The following is an 18,047-nucleotide window of genomic DNA, read 5'->3' as shown; positions in this document are numbered from 1 at the left end:
CACATGTAGCCAGAGTGTCTCCCCGCCCCCCGCCCCTCCTCTTCATGGTCGTCATCACTGCCCAGGACAGGGCCCTTCTCCTCAGCAGCCCCACCACCACCCCCATCACACTCCCAGCTGCACCTCCTGGTCACACGCCCTCACCTGCCTCCTCCCTGTCCACCCCCCTGGCCCCACAGGTGTCTTCAGACCCTCCTCCACCCTCATTTTCTTTCTTCTCTTCATCTGATCCACCACCAGACGGTGTTCCGTGTTCTTAGCTTCCCTTCACATCTTCATCCCTCTCTCAGAGCTGTTATCTTCGAATCAGATTGATTTTTCAGGGTCATTTCTTTCTGCCTTTCTCGACACCATTTTCTTCAGGCTTTTTCAGAGCGTCCCCGCGTTTTCTTTCAGCGCCACCATCCCAGACCCTCTCTGGGGCTGTCCCCCCAGGTGCCTGCTCAGGGTCCCCTCCAGACTGTCTTCATCATCTCTTTTGAGCCTCGGTTCTCTCGAGATCGTTCTTTTCAAACCGTTGGAACTGGCTTCTTCAGACACTCTTTGGGCCCTCTTTTTGAGCAACTTTTTCAGACGCATCTTCTTCAAAACCTCCCGTCTTCTGTGTTTTCTCTTTCATGTGTCAATTCTTTAAATGCCGTGCTTGCTGCAGCTTCTTCAGCCTTCATCCTGGTGTGCTGGGATGTTCAGGCAGGACCTTACATAGGAGACCCTGTGCTTTGAAGCAAAGATGGGGTTTGAACACTGACTGCCCTTGTGGCCTCAGGACACTGAAGCGACCCTCGTTCTCTTGGGGTCTCCTCAGCCTGGTCCCATCCTGGGACAAAGGTGTGAGAACCACCAAATGTCCTTCCCATGGAGGGTTTGAATCTAGCCACCAGTCTCCTCTGTGCCCTTGGGACACAGGTTGTATCTGGACATCTGTCCAAGAGGAGGAGCTTCCTAACTGGCCCAGACCTTGGACACACTCCTCGGAGGTTTCCTCTGCCCCCTTCAGCACGTGTGGACCATCCTCAGAATCCACACAACAAAGCATCTTTGATGATGTTGGCTCGGTCACAGCTCAGTCACAGCTTGCTCGGGACAGTCCTGCGGCTTTTATTGAGAGACCACTTCCTGGGGAGCTTGCACCTCTCCTGAGCCTCGTTCTGCCCTTCAGTATCCAGGCCCTCACTTGATTTCTTCTCCATGCGGAGATGTTCACATGTGATTCACTCTTCAGAAAACGGCAGCGCCATCTCCTGTTAAGATCATCTCCTTGGTGGTCATGCTGCGTTGGCTAGAAAGGGCGTGGAAGGCTTTGCTGCGATGTCTGGGGACAAGCCAGCCATCAGCCCAAGGCCTTTCTCCCCTGCTCCCCTGCTCCTGAGGTTGGGGGTTTGGGTTTTCTCTGCAGAGGTGTCTCGGCTTTGCTACACCATCGTGTGTGTCTGCAGAGGAACCTGACCGACGCGCCATCACGGAGAAGCCAGGTAGCCTGATGTATGGAGCTGATGTCTTCAGCAGTGTCGGGGAACCAGCCTTCTTTCCGGGGGTGTCATTGGCTGCTGCCCAGGAGATGGATTTCTCTGCTGGGATCTCCTGGGCTCACAGCAGGGCACCTGGGCTCACAGCCACTCAGGTTCAGAAACCTGGCAGAGGTTGGGGCAGCACTGAACAGAGGCCCTTTTTGAGAAATGGTGTACAGAGACCCCATGGCGAGTTCATCGTGGGTAAAGAGGAAATCTGAGCCAAGTGCCCAGCCCAGCAAGGGCCCCATGTTTGTGGGTCATACGGGTGCCTCCACAGAGTTTCTGGTTGAGACTGAAATCCTACTGAGACTGAAATCCTACTGAGACTTCCAGTTCCTTCTGGCAGATGGCAGATGAGATTTCTCAAAAGGCCTCCTGCAGCACTGCCCCCACAGCCCATTTAAATGCAAGAAACACACTTCTAAAAACACATCTTAGGAAACAGGGAAATGTCCCAGCTCTGTCCACCCTCCCCCCGCAACACACACAGCAGCCTTGTCCCATAACAACACCTAACGAGCTGCTGGTGGCAGAATGGACAGAAATACGGACCTTCCGGGTCACATGCCGACACCAATACCCTGTGTTACGAGTACTCTCTACTAGCAGTGCTCTACGATACCAGTATTCCAGCACAGAAAGAAGCGAGAGACCAGGCCCTGGGTGTGTGCACTGGGGGCAGCTCAGTTGAGACCTCGCAGAGAGAGGGCTGCCCACCTGAGAAGGAGGCCCTTCTCACAGTAAGACAGGACGCTGAGCTGTCTCCGTCTCAGCTCTGGGTAGAAGAGTCTCTCTCCTGCACTGTGGGGTCCTGGAGTGGGACTAATTCTGCCCGCATCTACAGAGCAAGGGGAAATCTAAAGAAATTAAGTGGGCCCACTTAATTGGTAAAGAATCTGCCTGCAATGCAGGAGACCCCGATTCAATTCCTGGGTTGGGAAGATCCACTGGAAAAGGGAAAGGCTACCCACTTCAGTATTCTGGTCTGGAGAATTCCATGGACTGTATAATCAAATGGGCTCACAAAGAGACATGACTGAGTGACTTTCACTTCACAATGTCCTCAGCAGAGGAAGAAGTCAACAGATTTGCTCCAGAGAAAAACATCATCTTACGCCTGTGAGGATGCTCCCTGAGCAAGTCAGCCTCACAGAAACCCCCAAATGGCCAAATACATGCAGAGACCACACGAGATGAAAATCAGCAGAAACACCAGGTGGTAGATTTTACCACGCAGGAGCTTCAGATATCAGTGCTATGAGATAGATAACACAAAGTAACAGCGTATAAGGTATTTAAAGAAATGGAAATGGAATCAAACCTGAGCAGCAAACAAGAGACACTCAAAAGTGACCAAATGGGTTTGAAAAAATAGTGACTAGGTGAAGCAGTTGGTTAGACACGGATAGAGAGAGAGTGGATGTACGCACTTCAGGCATAATGTCGAGTGTCACAGAAGATCGCGTGACCAAGTGTACAAACACGCCAGACACAAACTCATCTGGAGATTCTACTGAGGTGGTAGAATGAAAATGAGATATTCAGAATAGGAGTGTGATGGGAGGGGCACAAAGGTCTTTACTGACCTTTGAGAAATCAGCTATGACAGCTATACATTCGAAATCATTTGCAAAAGTAACAAGAGTCAGTCTAGGTATTTACTGTTGTAAAGCCTTCTGAGGGAATGAGCTGAGAGAGTTGCTTTTTCAGAGCCTACCGTGGGAGCCCCAGGGGCTGGGTGGGCTCTGAACCATCTAAGACGTGACTGTCTCAGTGGGCTAAGTCCAGAGGCTGTGCTAAGTCCAAACCTGACCGTGACCCCCAGGTGGCCGGGTCAGAGACACAGTGCTGGCGGGCAGTTCAGACTTCTAAGCCCTTCACCTCTTAGGGGTTATAAGTGAAAACCCCTAGAAAACAAACAAGAATTTTGTGCAGTTTGGGTAGAAGTGGGGAGCCCAGTGAATAAGGGCATTTAAGGACCCATGGGATTGACTGGAGGAACACGAAGGATTTGTGCCCGAAGCTGGTGCCGCAGGTGGCCTGAGCTGCTGCTGGAGCAGGGCCCTGCCAGCCCAGGCCTTTCTGTCCACCCCTCCTCTGAAGACCGTCCTCTCCCAGCCCACGGCCCTGGGTTTGGGGCTGGCAGACAAGCCAGAGCTCACAGAGGGCCCCTTTGGCAACATCCATTTGGGAACCCTGAATAAATTCTTCAGGAAGAAGAAAACCATCTTTCCAAGAGGTGGCAGGTTTAGAAGCATGGGCTATTGGAGATGAGGATGAAAAGCCTTGACAAGAATTTTACTTGAATTTCAAACTCCTTGGAAGAATGACCTAAAACATTTTTGGGTTATGTATGTATTATCTTTTTAAGGTCTGATGCAGAACAAGAATTGATGATGTAATTGCATCGCTCTGTCCCCCAGCCCAGCGTTTGGCCTTTGGTGCTGCCCCCTGGCATGGGGGTATTTCCCATTCCACCTCCTGGGAGGACGAACATCCTCACAGGGGCATCCGAGAGTCCAGAGCCCCTGGCCTGGGACAGCAAGGCACAGGACAAGCGAGCCTGCAGGCCTTCCCAGGTCCTGTACCTCTGTGGTCACCCTGCCATCTGAGTGTAATGGGTCTCAGTCTCGGGGAGCTTAGGCCAGTCCTTCCCACTGTGGGTTGAGTCCAGGACTGGAGGAGAAGACAATACAATCAGGTCGATACTTGTCGGGGTGTGGCTGTGGCTGAGGGCAGAATCAGTGCCCCATCAGCCTGGGTCTACAACGTGAACTTCTTTTATCTTCAGAAGAGCACAAAACTGATCACCTAAAATAACAAAGTTAGACAAGATTTCTAATGGTTTGCTTGTTTCATCATGAGAGGATGTGACTTAGGCTGTCCTATTTTCCAGGTGTATGTGTTGTGAAATCGAGTGACAGTGAACAGTGCAAGTTACCACTGAGTGTGAACGATCTCTGTGTTAAAGAGTGTGCACTGAGCAAGCCTTCCTGCTCAGCTGGGCCGCAGTAAGGCTGCTGATGCTTTTCTTCTTCCTTGAATTACCACCGAGAGGAATTTTTTCCCGGGAGGATTTCTTTCCAGATTTAGGTAAGAAGGTGGTCACTGTCCGTGTCTTTCAGTGGATCCCTGAAGTGCCCCGGAGGTGGCTGAGCTGAGCCGGCAGGGCCGCGGCTGTACCGTGCCATCTCTGTGTGGTGGACGCGGAGCTGAGGGCTGCAGAGAAGATGCCTCTGGTGAGTTTACAGTTGATATTTACACCCATTCTCTAAAGGTTTCCCTTCTTTTTCTTCATAAGAAATTATCCAGCTGTGACCACGTGTTGAATGGCAAAACAAGATCCAGGAGTGGGGTTTAGGGAGAGGAGCTGGTGGTACCCCCTTACATTTCAAAGCCATGAACATCCGTTTCCAGTCCAAGTGCAGACAAATGAGCCCTTTGAGCTACCGACTGACCAAGCTCATGGGCCTGAGATGGGCTTTCAGCGCTGCTGGACTAGACCAGTCTCATCTGACCCGACAGCTTGTACTGGTTCTGTTTGCTGTCCTCAAAAGATGGAGCACCTAGCACAGACGTTTGCATGAAGTATGTGTATGCACACGACATTGTTCATTAACACAGCACTACCTGATACCTCGAGCCTGTAGGTCACAAGTGACTGGAAGCTCTCATAAGGGCAGGTTTTCTCATAAATACAAGACCTCATGCTCCGTCATTCTCCCTCTCTCTTTCCTATCCAAATAACAGGTCCAAAAAAAAAAAAAGGACAGCAGAGTTTTAAACTTAGGATATCAGAACAGGTTCGGACTTTGCCCACTCAAGACAAAGCGTGCTCATCAACTCTTAGGCACGTGCTCCACCGCTAATGGTTCTGATCTCCGACTCTGCCATCCTGGTCCTGCCAGATGCTGAGTCTGGGATGTTGAGCAGGTCATCTTCTCAGCAGCTTGGTGTCAGCGTCTGTAGGATGGAGATAACAAGCTTCAGCCTTGTGTATTTTACAGAAAAGAATGTCTCTATGCAGCAGGCATTCCGTGTCGTACACCATCTAGTACTTCACACGCGTCCACACTTAGTTGTTATTGATGTCCGAGTCCACGGGAGGGTGGTCCTGGGGACACAGTCAGAACCGCAAGGACCACAAAGTTGATGTTCTGAGTCTCCAAGCCAAACACAGCTGAGGCTTCTCAGTCAGCCGCATTCCTTCCACCCAGCTGTGGCCAGCTTGGACCTGGCCTTGCCACCATTGTCCTGGTCCCTGGGATCCCAGGACTCCTGCCCGACAAGGCTGGAGGATTGGAGGAGAGTCCCCCTTGTCTCTGTGCACCCTGACGCTTGTCCCCTGCTTGTGATCTTCACACATGGACACTGGCCTGAGAGAGTCAACACCTGCCCACGTATCAATTCTCATCTGAGGTGCGGCCACCCTAAGCCATGGAGCCCCCTGTGGCAAGCCCCCTACTGTACGTCCTGGCCTTGGGCCTGTGGAAGAGCAGATGAGCCCCAGGGTGTCTGGGTCTCCAGTGACTCAGAGGGAAGGAAGCCCCGAGCCTGGGCCTCTGACCCACTCCCCAGCACCGAGGGGGACGGGCTGGGCTGGGCGTTTGCTTCCCTCTGGTGGCGGGTGCTGGAGGGAGCAGGGACCAAGTGGCCTCCCTGGAGGGGCTCCGTGACTCTCCCCCGTCCCCTGGGTTCCTCCCATCCCAGTCTATCATGAACACCCTGTGCTGGGTGTCACCACGGCTCTTCCCCCAACTGTTCCCTCCCCTCCTTCATTCCCAGGGGTGCAGCACGACAGACACCCCAGCCCAAGCAGGTCCCACTGAGCTCACCTCCTCCCGGCCCTGCTCCCTGCGGCAGGGGTGTGAGCCGGCCCTCCCCCATCAGCCCTGACAGTCAGCCTGGACAATCAGTCATCAGCTTGAAGAGCTGAATCTGAACATAAAGACGAAACTCCAGTTGGGACGTGATCACCTACTTTGCCCTCGTGGCCGCCTCTCTGGCGCTGTGTGAAGCTTTGTGCTAAAGCAAGGGTCCCCAGCCTCCGGGGGCCAATGCCTGATGATCGGAGGTGGGGCTGATGTAGGAATAACTGCACAATAAGTGTAATACACGTGAATCATCCAGAAGCCATCCCCCACCCACACCATCCAGGGAAAAGTTGTCTTCCACGAAAGCAGTCCCTGGTGCCAGCAAGGTTGGGGACCACTGTGCTAATAAAGGACAGCACCTTCCAGCGATGCCCGCTGAGCACTGACCCCCTGAGTCCTCGGGACGGAGCCCAGGGCAGCCCTTCTGGGTGCGTTCTCTGACGTGTGGTGCACCAGGCACCCCCAGGCTGAGGCTGCAGCAGGATGACACATGCCAGCATGGTGCCCCCAGGGCATCTGGAACCAAGTGCAGCCACCTCATGCTGCTCCCTGCAGGATGCAGGACGTCTACGTGGAGCAAAGGCCGAAGAGAAGACCGTCTCCAGGAGGAAGCGTGTCTGCTCAGAAAGGGGGTGGCTGGAGGCTCTGAGAGTGGAATTCTGAAGTGTGATGGCCACCACGGGAAACTGCCTTCTTGCTCCATGGGACCTGGACCGTAGCTGGTCTCAGCCGCAGGCAGAAGGCAGAAAAACCGCAGGCGTCACTCCAGGACATCCTGTGCACTGGGCCTGACCCCGCTCGGTCTGCTTGGCTAGGCCGCATTAGGGGGTCTGCTTTGAGCTTAGGGGCATTCAGCCTGTCTTGAAGGGGCTTTGGGATGCTCATTTCTCTGAGTGAACGTGGCGGGGGAGGCGGGGGGGGTGGTTCCAGCTGACAGTCCTGTGTGATGTCCGTGCTGTGGGCTGCACATTTGTACGTCTGAGGTCCTTGCCGTCACATGAGTTTTGCTCCCGAGGCCGCCTCAGAGAAAGGAAAGTGACGGGCACTGTGGCCCCGGGGCTGGCAGTCCTCTGAGGACAATAACCAATAACCTGGGCAGTAACCAGCCAGGCACTCAGCCCACAGAGGGGGCCACTGGCTCTGGGGCAGTCTCCAGGGAGGCCAGGGGTCCACGGCACAGTGTCAGGACACCCACTGGATCCTACCCAGCAGGGAGCTGAACATGCCACCAGCACGGCCCCCTCCGCAGGGGAACCAGACCCCCGGTCGCACCCAGCCACCTGTGGCTGGGAGGGAGGGTCTATGCAGCCCGTGCGTGGAGGCCTCGGCCCTGCTCACTTGGGGTTTCGGGGCTGCTCCCCAGGGTGGCCTCTTGCTCGCCCAGCAGCTCCAGAGCCACGCCAGCCTGAGGCGCACCTTCTCCACTGGGCCTGAACCCCCCGCCAGCTGTGCTCTGGCGGGCTGTGTCCCTCGGCCCGGGGGCGCCTGGAGAGTTGCTGAGGGCTTCCATGCGCTCTTTCATTGCTCCTCTGATACATTCCTCATGTTAAACTCCTATTTAACCTCCTATGTGCCTTCTACCTCCTCAGTTCAGTTCAGTTGCTCAGTCGCGTCCAACTCTTTGTGACTCTATGGACTGCAGGACGCCAGATCCCCTGTCCTTCACCAACTCCCGGAGTTTACTCAAACCCATGTCCATTGAGTCAGTGATGCCATCCAACCGTCTCATCCTCTGTCACCTCCTTTTCCTGCCTTCAATCTTTTCCAGAATCAGGGTCTTTTCTAATGAGTCAGCTCTTCACATCAGGTGGCCGAAGTATTGGAGTTTCAGCGTCAGCATCAGTCCTTCCAATGAATATTCAGGAGTGATTTCCTTTAGGATGGACTGGTTGGATCCAAGGGACTCTCAAGTCTTCTCCAACACCACAGTTCAAAAGCATCAGTTCTTCGGCGCTCAGCCTTCTTTACGGCCCAACTCTCCTGACAGCACTGGGACAGCTCCATTTCACGTTGCACATAAAGGCTTCATGATCAATAACCCACATGGTCAGAAACTTCCATGAATTAGGGTGACTGATACCTTCCAGTCAAGTCGAGCCTTTCCACATCTTCAAAGGCTGTTCCCGAGACCCCTGGGTTCACGTCCCATGATGCTGTCTGGTGCTTTCATGGACCTCATTCTCCACTACGGTGATTTCTCATCACAGATACGTGTGCGGAGCCGTGTTTTCTTCTACCCTTGCTGTTTCTCCTTTCTGGAAGTAATGAGAATGTATGAAGAAAATATTCCGTTCAGTTCAGTTCAGTCGCTCAGTCGTGTCCGACTCTTTGTGACCCCATGAATCACAGCACGCCAGGCCTCCCTGTCCATCACCATCTCCCAGAGTTCACTCAAACTCATGTCCATTGAGTCGGTCATGCCATCCAGCCATCTCATCCTCTGTCATCCCCTTCTCCTCCTGCCCCCAATCCCTCCCAGCATCAGAGTCTTAAGTTCATTCTTGAGGACTTATCTAAAGAAAATTGTTTAAAAATCACCAAGTTACTTTTTTTTTAATGAAGAAAATTCTAAGTATTATTTGATGAAGCAAGTTTCACTGTATCACACTGACATAATGGCACAAACTGAGAGGAAAAATACATGGTGTTACTCATGGCCTAGAAACCTGCTCACTGTGAGTTGGAATCAGGTGAAGCAGGATTATGCAATCATTAAGAATGGGCTTCATGTTGATGTAGGAACCAACACAATATTGTAAAGCAATTATCCTTCAGTGAAAAAGAAATACATCAAAATAAAAAAAGATGAAGAAGAATGAGCTTCCCTGGTGGCTCAGACAGTAAAGAATCCGCCTACAATGCAGGAGACCCAGGTTCAATCCCTGGGTCAGGAAGATCCCCTGGCGTAAAGGAATGGCACCCCACTCAAGTATTCTTCCCTGGAAAATTCCACAGACAGAGAATCCTGAGGGGCTACAGTCCATGGGATTACAGAGAGTCAGATACAACTGAGTGACTAACACTTTTACTATTTTTTTTTTTTACCAAAGAAGGGGCACCTCCTAGGGCTGACAAGCCAGCCTGTCACATCCTATTTCGGCAGAAGTCGTGAGACTCTGGGCAAGACACAGGATGCTGTGACCCACAGCGAGAACGGTGCTAGAGCTTATCCTTCTTTTGTGGTGGGTCCCCCTCCCCTCCCTTCCCCAGGACCCTCCCGAGGGTGCCTTCACCGGCAGAGGGCAGCTCTATAGAAGCAGAACCCTAGCTTATGCTTCCTAAACGGGGGGGGAAAAAAAGAGAAGTCACTGCATTTAGAGGAAGCCAAGGCGAGCCTGCTGTTTCCTGAACAGGGATGCTAGCACCTCCCTGGCAGCCGCCCACTGCAGACACGGCCCTGGGAAGCCCCTGGGTGAAGGGACAGGACTGGAGCGCGGGGAACACTCAGCAGGCTCAGTGCCCTCGGGGCCTCGCCCTTCCCAACAGCAGAATGTAAAGTAGGCATGAAGCGCGGAGACAGAAGGAAAAAGGCATGAAAAACTAGTTTTGTTGACGTGGTCCTGTTTGCTTTGGCATTGTTCTGTGTGCAATGTGTACATGTGTGTGTACATGTGTGTGTAAGCATATTTGTGTACGAGGACTGGGCAATAAGCACCGTCCGTCTGTTTTCAGAAAACCAAGCAAGAGAGCTCTTCCTGCCAGTGCCGCCTCTGCCTCTCCTCTGCCAGAGGTGCACGCAGCTTGTCACTGTCCTCGCTGCCGGCCACCGGGAGGACACGTCATCTCCCCACGTCCCCGTGGTGCACAGCTCTGCACCTCCCGGGGGTACCCTGTGAGCGCCAGCTCTGAGCTGCCCCCACCCCCACCAGAGGCATCATTCATCCATGGACAGGATTGCTTCGTTTCTTCTTTTCCAACTCTTGTCCACTTTCGCCTTCTTGTGTTTTTAGGGAAACTTCCTATACCATAGCTGGACATCCTTGTCTTATTACTAATCTTAATGTGAATGCTTTTAAGGATTCACCATTAGTATGAAGAATCATTGATGAATTTCTCCATTATTTGTATAAATGTATTAAGGTAAGCATGTTTTAAACTTCAGTCTCTTGACTCAGTAAATTTTAGTGATTGCTTTCCTGATTATAAACTAACCATGCTTTCTTGGGAAACCTACTTGGGCCATTGTGTATTATCTTTTTTATATCTCTATGAATTGTTTGCTAATAGAGGATTCTGCATTTATGTTGATGAGTTAAGATTAGCCTGTAATTTTCTTTCCTCTTTCCTTGTCAGATTTTAATATGAAACTTAACCGCAAAAAATGAGTTGGGAGTGCAGCCTCTTTCTCTGTATCCTGGATTAACTTGATTAAGAGTGAAATTGTTTGTTCCTTGAATGTTTGGTAGAACTGTCCTGTAGAACCATCTGGATGTGAAGTTCTGGCTTGATTTTATGGTTCTGAATTAGGTAAGAAAGGCACAGTCTTCTACCTAGTCTCTCCTGCTGACTGCGGCTGTAAAGCCTGGAGAGATGCTTGAAGTGAAGTGAAGTGAAGTCGCTCAGTCGTGTCCGACTCTTTGCAACCCCGTGGACTGTAGCTCACCAGGCTCTCCCGTCCATGGGATTCTCCAGGCAAGAATACTGGAGTGGGTTGCCATTTCCTTCTCCAGGGGATCTTCCTGACCCAGGAATCGAACCCAGGTCTCCCACATTGCAGGCAGATGCTTTAACCTCTGAGCCACCAGGGAGAGATGCTTTGAGAAGCTATTACAGGAGTGTAGCAAGTGAAATTGCAGACAGATTGGGGACGGCCAGTGCTTGAAGTCCTACCAGCCTGGCAATGGGAATCCCCCTGAACTCAGCACAGCCCCAGACCCTGAAGTAGGCACAGGTTGAAGGACAGAACATCTCCAGGAGAAGCCCTCTGGTTCTGGGTTGAATGGCAAGAATGAGAATTGCTCCTTTTCAGGGAAGTGTGAAATATTCCATTCTTTTTCTTTAGCAATCCAGCTTGCAAGTAATCCTGCCATGGCAATTAATGAAGCCTGGGATATCCCAAAGCCTTCCTCTCCAGTCAGTGACACCATGGCCCCAAGACCCTGGGATCAGACCCCGTGACTCTTTCCATTTGTCTCCTCCCATCTCTTGACTCCAGACGGGTGCACTTAGTGGGGCATGTGTCAGAGTCTGTGAAAATTAAAGTCCCAGCTTTCTCTCTGCACACTGGAAATAAGGTCCCATAGTACCACAGAGTACTGGGGAGACCATGGAGAGGCAGAGACAGGAGCACAGGAAATTCATAGCCTAAAGTTGCCTGTGAACTCCTGGGCTCACCTGCAAGCTACCACCATGTAGCTCTGACTCCCGTCCCCTGACCCAGGACTGAGAGCAGAGCACAGCTCAGGTTCCAGACTGGACACTAGGTGGCACACACGAGCTGGGTCGGAACAGCCCGGCCGAGGTTTTAAGACCTGCACGGCCTGGAACCACAGCCCACTGATGGCCTCTGGGACTACCGGGCTGAACCTAACCAGGTTTAAAGGGAAAGTAAAAGTCGCTCAGTCGTGTCTGACTCTTTGCAACCCCATGGACTACACAGTCCACGGACTTCTCCAGGTGAGAATACTGGAGTGGGTAGCCTTTCCCTTCTCCAGGGGATCTTCCCAATCCAGGGGTCAAACCCAGGTCTCCCTCATTGCAGGTTGGTTACCTGCTTAAAAAAAAAAAAACTAACAATTCTCCATGGGATTTCAGTAAGACCCAGGGTTTCATGACATAATATGAAACTTAGCTAGAACACAGTTCAAAACTAACTGCTTGGAGTTCAAAGAACCAGGAAGATCTCAAATTGCATGGAAAAGAAAATCAAGAGATGCTAACACCAAGAGGACACAGATGTGAGGATGAGCTGACACAGAGACTTCACTTGGGGAAGAGCCCACACGCTGCAGGGCAACCAAACCCACGTGCCACAACTACTGAGCCTCTGCTCTGGAGCCCGGACGCCACAGCACTGGAGCCCCCAGCCCTGGAGCCTGCGCTCCGCAGTAAGAAGCCACCACGATGGGAAGCCTGCGGACTGCAGGGAAGAGTAGGCCCCGCTTGATACAACTAGAGAAAGCCCGTGCAAAGCAAGAGACCCAGAATAGCCCAAAATAATAAATACGGTAATAATTCATGGGTCAAAAAGGAAGTCTTGAGAGAAATTAGAAAATATTTTTTTTTAATATTTTGAACTAAGTGAAAATGAAAATACAACATGAAAATTTGTGAGATGCGGCTAGAGAAGTGCCTAGAGAGAAATTTCAGAGAAGGCAATGGCACCCCACTCCAGTACTCTTGCCTGGAAAATCCCATGGATGGAGGAGCCTGGTGGGCTGCAGTCCATGGGGTCGCTAAGAGTCGGGCACGACTGAGCGACTTCACTTTCACTTTTCACTTTCATGCATTGGAGAAGGAAATGGCAACCCACTCCAGTGTTCTTGCCTGGAGAATCCCAGGGACGGAGGGGCCTGGTGGGCTGCCATCTATGGGGTCGCACAGAGTTGGACACGACTGAAGCGACTTAGCAGCAGTAGCAGCAGCAGAGAGAAATTTATAGCATTCAGTGCTTATATTAGAAAAGAAGGTCTTGAATCAATCTAAGCATCCACCTTAAGAAGTAAAAATAAAAAGAGCTACATACACCCAACAGAAACAAAAGTAAGGAAATAATAAAGATAGGAGTAGAAGTGACATTAAAAAAAAAACAATGGAGAAAATCAATTAAATTCAAAGCTGGTTCTCTAAAACAATAGTGAGATTGATAAATCTCTAGAAAGACTGAGAAAGCAACAAAGGAAAAGACAGATTATTGATACAATTATTAAAGACAGGATGTCACTACAAACCTGCAGACAATAAAAAAACTAAGATGCCAATAATACTATAAACATTTTTACACACATAAACTTTAGATGAAATGGACCAATTCCTTGAAAACTACAAACCACTAAAATGTGCCCAAGTTGCAATAGACAGAATTAATAGTCCTAGGATTACTGAAGAAACTGAATTTATAACCTTTCAAAAACGAAGTCTCTAAGTCCATATAGTTTTGCTGGTGAGTTCTACCAACTATTTAAATGAGGAAAAAATCAATTCTACACAATCTGATCCAGAAAATAAAAGAGACAATATTTCCCAACTCCTTTTACAAAGCTAACATTACCATAACAGCAATTAAGTAAGTAAATAATTCTTTCTCACTATACCTGTGGCATATCACTATACCACTGTGTGTTTTTAACATAAAAGCAAAAATTCTCAGCAAAAAGTTTGCAAATCAGACCCAGTGACTTATCAGTTCAGTCTTTCAGTAATGTCCAACTCTTTGCGACCTCATGGACTGTAGCACACCAGGCTTCCCTGTCCATCACCAACTCCCGGAGCTTACTCAAACTCATGTCCATCGAGTCAGTGATGCCATCCAGCCATCTCATCCTCTGTCGTCCCCTTCTCCTCCTGCCTTCAATCTTTCCCAGCATCAGGATCTTTTCTTTTTTTTTTCCTAATTTTATTTTATTTTTAAACTTTACATAATTGTATTAGTTTTGCCAAATATCAAAATGAATCCGCCACAGGTATACATGTGTTCCCCATCCTGAACCCTCCTCCCTCCTCCCTTCCCATACCATCCCTCTGGGTCGTCCCAGTGCACTAGCCCCAAGCATCCAGTATCGTGCATCGAACCTGGATTGGCAACTCGTTTCTTACATGATATTTTACATGTTTCAATGTCATTCTCCCAAATCTTCCCACCCTCTCCCTCTCCCACAGAGTCCATAAGACTGTTCTATACATCAGTGTCTCTTTTGCTGTCTTGTACACAGGGTTATTGTTACCATCTTTCTAAATTCCATATATATGCGTTAGTATACTGTATTTATGTTTTTCCTTCTGGCTTACTTCACTCTGTATAATAGGCTCCAGTTTCATCCACCTCATTAGAACTGATTCAAATGTATTCTTTTTAATGGCTGAGTAATACTCCATTGTGTATATGTACCACAGCTTTCTTATCCATTCATCTGCTGATGGACATCTAGGTTGCTTCCATGTCCTGGCTATTATAAACAGTGCTGCGATGAACATTGGGGTACACGTGTCTCTTTCCCTTCTGGTTTCCTCAGTGTGTATGCCCAGCAGTGGGATTGCTGGATCATAAGGCAATTCTATTTCCAGTTTTTTAAGGAATCTCCACACTGTTCTCCATAGTGGCTGTACTAGTTTGCATTCCCACCAACAGTGTAAGAGGGTTCCCTTTTCTCCACACCCTCTCCAGCATTTATTATTTGTAGTCTTTTGGATCGCAGCCATTCTGACTGGTGTGAAATGGTACCTCATAGTGGTTTTGATTTGCATTTCTCTGATAATGAGTGATGTTGAGCATCTTTTCATGTGTTTGTTAGCCATCTGTATGTCTTCTTTGGAGAAATGTCTATTTAGTTCTTTGGCCCATTTTTTGCATCAGGATCTTTTCAAATGAGTGAGCTCTTCGCATCAGGAAGCCAAAGTATTGGAGTTTCAGCTTCAGCATCGGTCCTTCCAATGAATATTCAAGACAGATTTCCTTTAAGATGGACTGGTTGGATCTCCTTGCAGTCCAAGGGACTCTTGAGAGTCTTCTCCAACACCACAGTTCAAAAGCATCAGTTCTTCAGTGCTCAGCTTTTTTATAGTCCAACTCTCACATCCATACATGACTACTGGGAAAATCATAGCTTTGATTAGACTGACCTTTGTTAGCAAAGTAATGTCTCTGCTTTTCAATATGCCGTCTAGGTTGGTCATAACTTTCCTTCCAAGGAGCAAGTGTCTTTTAATTTCATGGCTGCACTCACCATCTGCAGTGATTTTGGAGCCCAAAAAATAAAGTCTGTCACTGTTCACCATTGTTTCCGCATCTATTTGCCATGAAGTGATGGGACTGGATGTCATGATCTTAGTTTTCTGAATGTTGAGTTTTAAGCCAACTTTTTCATTCTCCTCTTTCACGTTCATTAAGAGACTTAGTTCTTCTTTGCTTTCTGCCATAAGGGTGCTGTCATCTGCATATCTGCGGGCGTGCTTAGTCGCTTCAGTAGTGTCTGACTCTCTGTGACCCTATGGACCATGGCCTACCAGGCTCCTCTGCCCATGGGATTCTCCAGGCAAGAATAATGGAGTGGCCATTTACTTCTCCTGGCATATCTGAGGTTATTGCTGTTTCTTCCAGCAATCCTGATTCCAGCTTGTTTCATCCAGCCCAGTGTTTCTCATGATGTACTCTGCATATAAGTTAAATAAACAGGGTGACAATATATAACCTTGACGTACTCCTTCTCCTATTTGGAACCAGTCTGTTGTTTCATATCCAATTCTAACTGTTGCTTCTTGACCTGCATACAGATTTCTTAAGAGGCAGGTCAGGTGGTCTGGTATTCCCATCTCTTGAAGAATTTTCCAGTTTGTTGTGATCCACACAGTCAAAGGCTTTGACGTAGTCAATAAAGCAGAAGTTGATGTTTTTCTGGAACTCTTGCTCTTTCGATGACCCAATGGATGTTAGCAATTTGATCTCTGGTTCCTCTGCCTTTTCTAAATCCAGCTTGAACATCTGGAAGATCACAGTTCACATACTGTTGAAGTCTGGCTTGGAGAATTTTGAGCATTACTTTGCTAGCATGTGAGATGAGTGCAGTTGTGTGATACTCTGAATATTCTTTAGCATTGCCTTTCTTTGGGATTTAAATGAAAACTGACCTTTTCCAGTCCTGTGGCCACTGCTGAGTTTTCTAGATTTGCTGGCATTGAGTGCAGCACTTTCACAGCATCATCTTTTAGGATTTGAAATAGCTCAACTGGAATTCCATCACCTCCACTAGCTTTGTTGGTAGTGATGCTTCCTAAGGCCCACTTGACTTCGCATTCCAGGATGTCTGGCTCTAGGTGAGTGATTACACGATCATGGTTATCTGGGTCATGAAGATCTTTTTTGTATATTTCTTCTGTGTATTCTTGCCACTTCTTAATATCTTCTGCTTCTATTAGGTCCATACCATTTCTGTCCTTTATTGTGCTCATCTTTGCATGAAATGTTCCCTTGGTATCTCTAATTTTCTTGAAGAGATTTCTAGTCTTTCCTATTCTATTGATTTCCTCTATTTCTTTGCATTGATGACTGAGGAAGGCTTTCTTATCTCTTCTTGGTATTCTTTGGAACCCTGCATTCAAATGGGTTTATCTTTCCTTTTCTCCTTTGCCTTTCACATCTCTTATTTTCTCAGCTATTTGTAAGGCCTCCTCGGACAACCATTTTGCCTTTTTGGATTTCTTTTCCTTGGGGATGGTCTTGATCCCGGCCTCCTGTACAGTGTCACGAACCTCCATCCATAGTTCTTCGGGCACTCTGTTTATCAGATCTAATCCCGTGAATCTATTTGTCACTTCCATTGTATAATCATAAGGGATTTAATTTAGGTCATACCTGAATGGTCTAGTGGTTTTCCCTACTTTCTTCAATGAAGTATGAATTTGGAAATAAGGAGTTCATGATCTGAGCCATAGTCAGCTCCCGGTTTTGTTTTTGTTAACTGTATAGAGCTTCTCCATCTCTGGCTGCAAAGAATATAATCAATCTGATTTTGGTGTTGACCATCTGGTGATGTCCATGTGTAGTCTTCTCTTGTGTTGGAAGAGGGTGTTTGCTATGAGCAGTGCATTCTCTTTGCAAAACTCTGTTAGCCTTTGAATGGCTTCATTTTGTACTCCAAGGTCAAATTTATAAATGGCATGACAATGTGGGTATATATCTCAGGCATGCAAGGCAGTCCAGTAATTAAAAATCAATGCAATCCATTATACATTAATGCAGAAAAAGTAAATGATTACGTTAATTAGCACAGTAGAATCCTTCATGACAAACAAAAACAAAACTTTCTCAGCAAATGTGGATAGAAAGAAATGTCCCTAAGCTGATACAGCAGAGAAGGCAATGGCACCCCACTCCAGTACTCTTGTCTGGAAAATCCCATGGACGGAGGAGCCTGGTGGGCTGCAGTCCATGGGGTCGAGAAGAGTCAGACATGACTGAGCGACTTCATTTTCACTCTTCACTTTCATGCATTGGAGAAGGAAATGGCAACCCACTCCAGTGTTCTTGCCTGGAGAATCCCAGGGATGGGGGAGCCTGGTGGGCTGCCGTCTATGGGGTTGCACAGAGTTGGACACGACTGAAGCGACTTAGCAGCAGCAACAGCAAGCTGATACGGAGCATTTGGGAGACCTGGGTTCAATCCCTGGTTTGGGAAGATCCCATGGAGAAGGGAAAGGCTACCCACTCCAGTATTCTGGCCTGGAGAATTCCATGGACTGTATATGTATAATCCATGGGGTCACAAAGAGGTGGACACGACTGGGTGACTTTCACTTTCACAAAAACCTACAGCTAATGTTAAACTTTTTCTGATAAAGACTAGGGCAAAGATGTCCACCCACCACTCCTATTCCATATCACCCTAGAAGACCTAGTCAGGGCAACAAGGAAAAGACATGGAAGTTACACACACAGCAAAGGAAAAACTAAAACTGTCCCTGTTTGCAGATTATATGATTGCTTACATAAAAAAATTTGAAGAATATA

Source organism: Bos taurus, chromosome 23 (genome assembly GCF_002263795.3).
Source record: "Bos taurus isolate L1 Dominette 01449 registration number 42190680 breed Hereford chromosome 23, ARS-UCD2.0, whole genome shotgun sequence".
In the NCBI taxonomy this organism is placed as follows: domain Eukaryota; kingdom Metazoa; phylum Chordata; class Mammalia; order Artiodactyla; family Bovidae; genus Bos; species Bos taurus.
The sequence above is the reverse complement of the archived record's forward strand: the minus strand, read 5'-3'. Positions refer to the sequence as shown.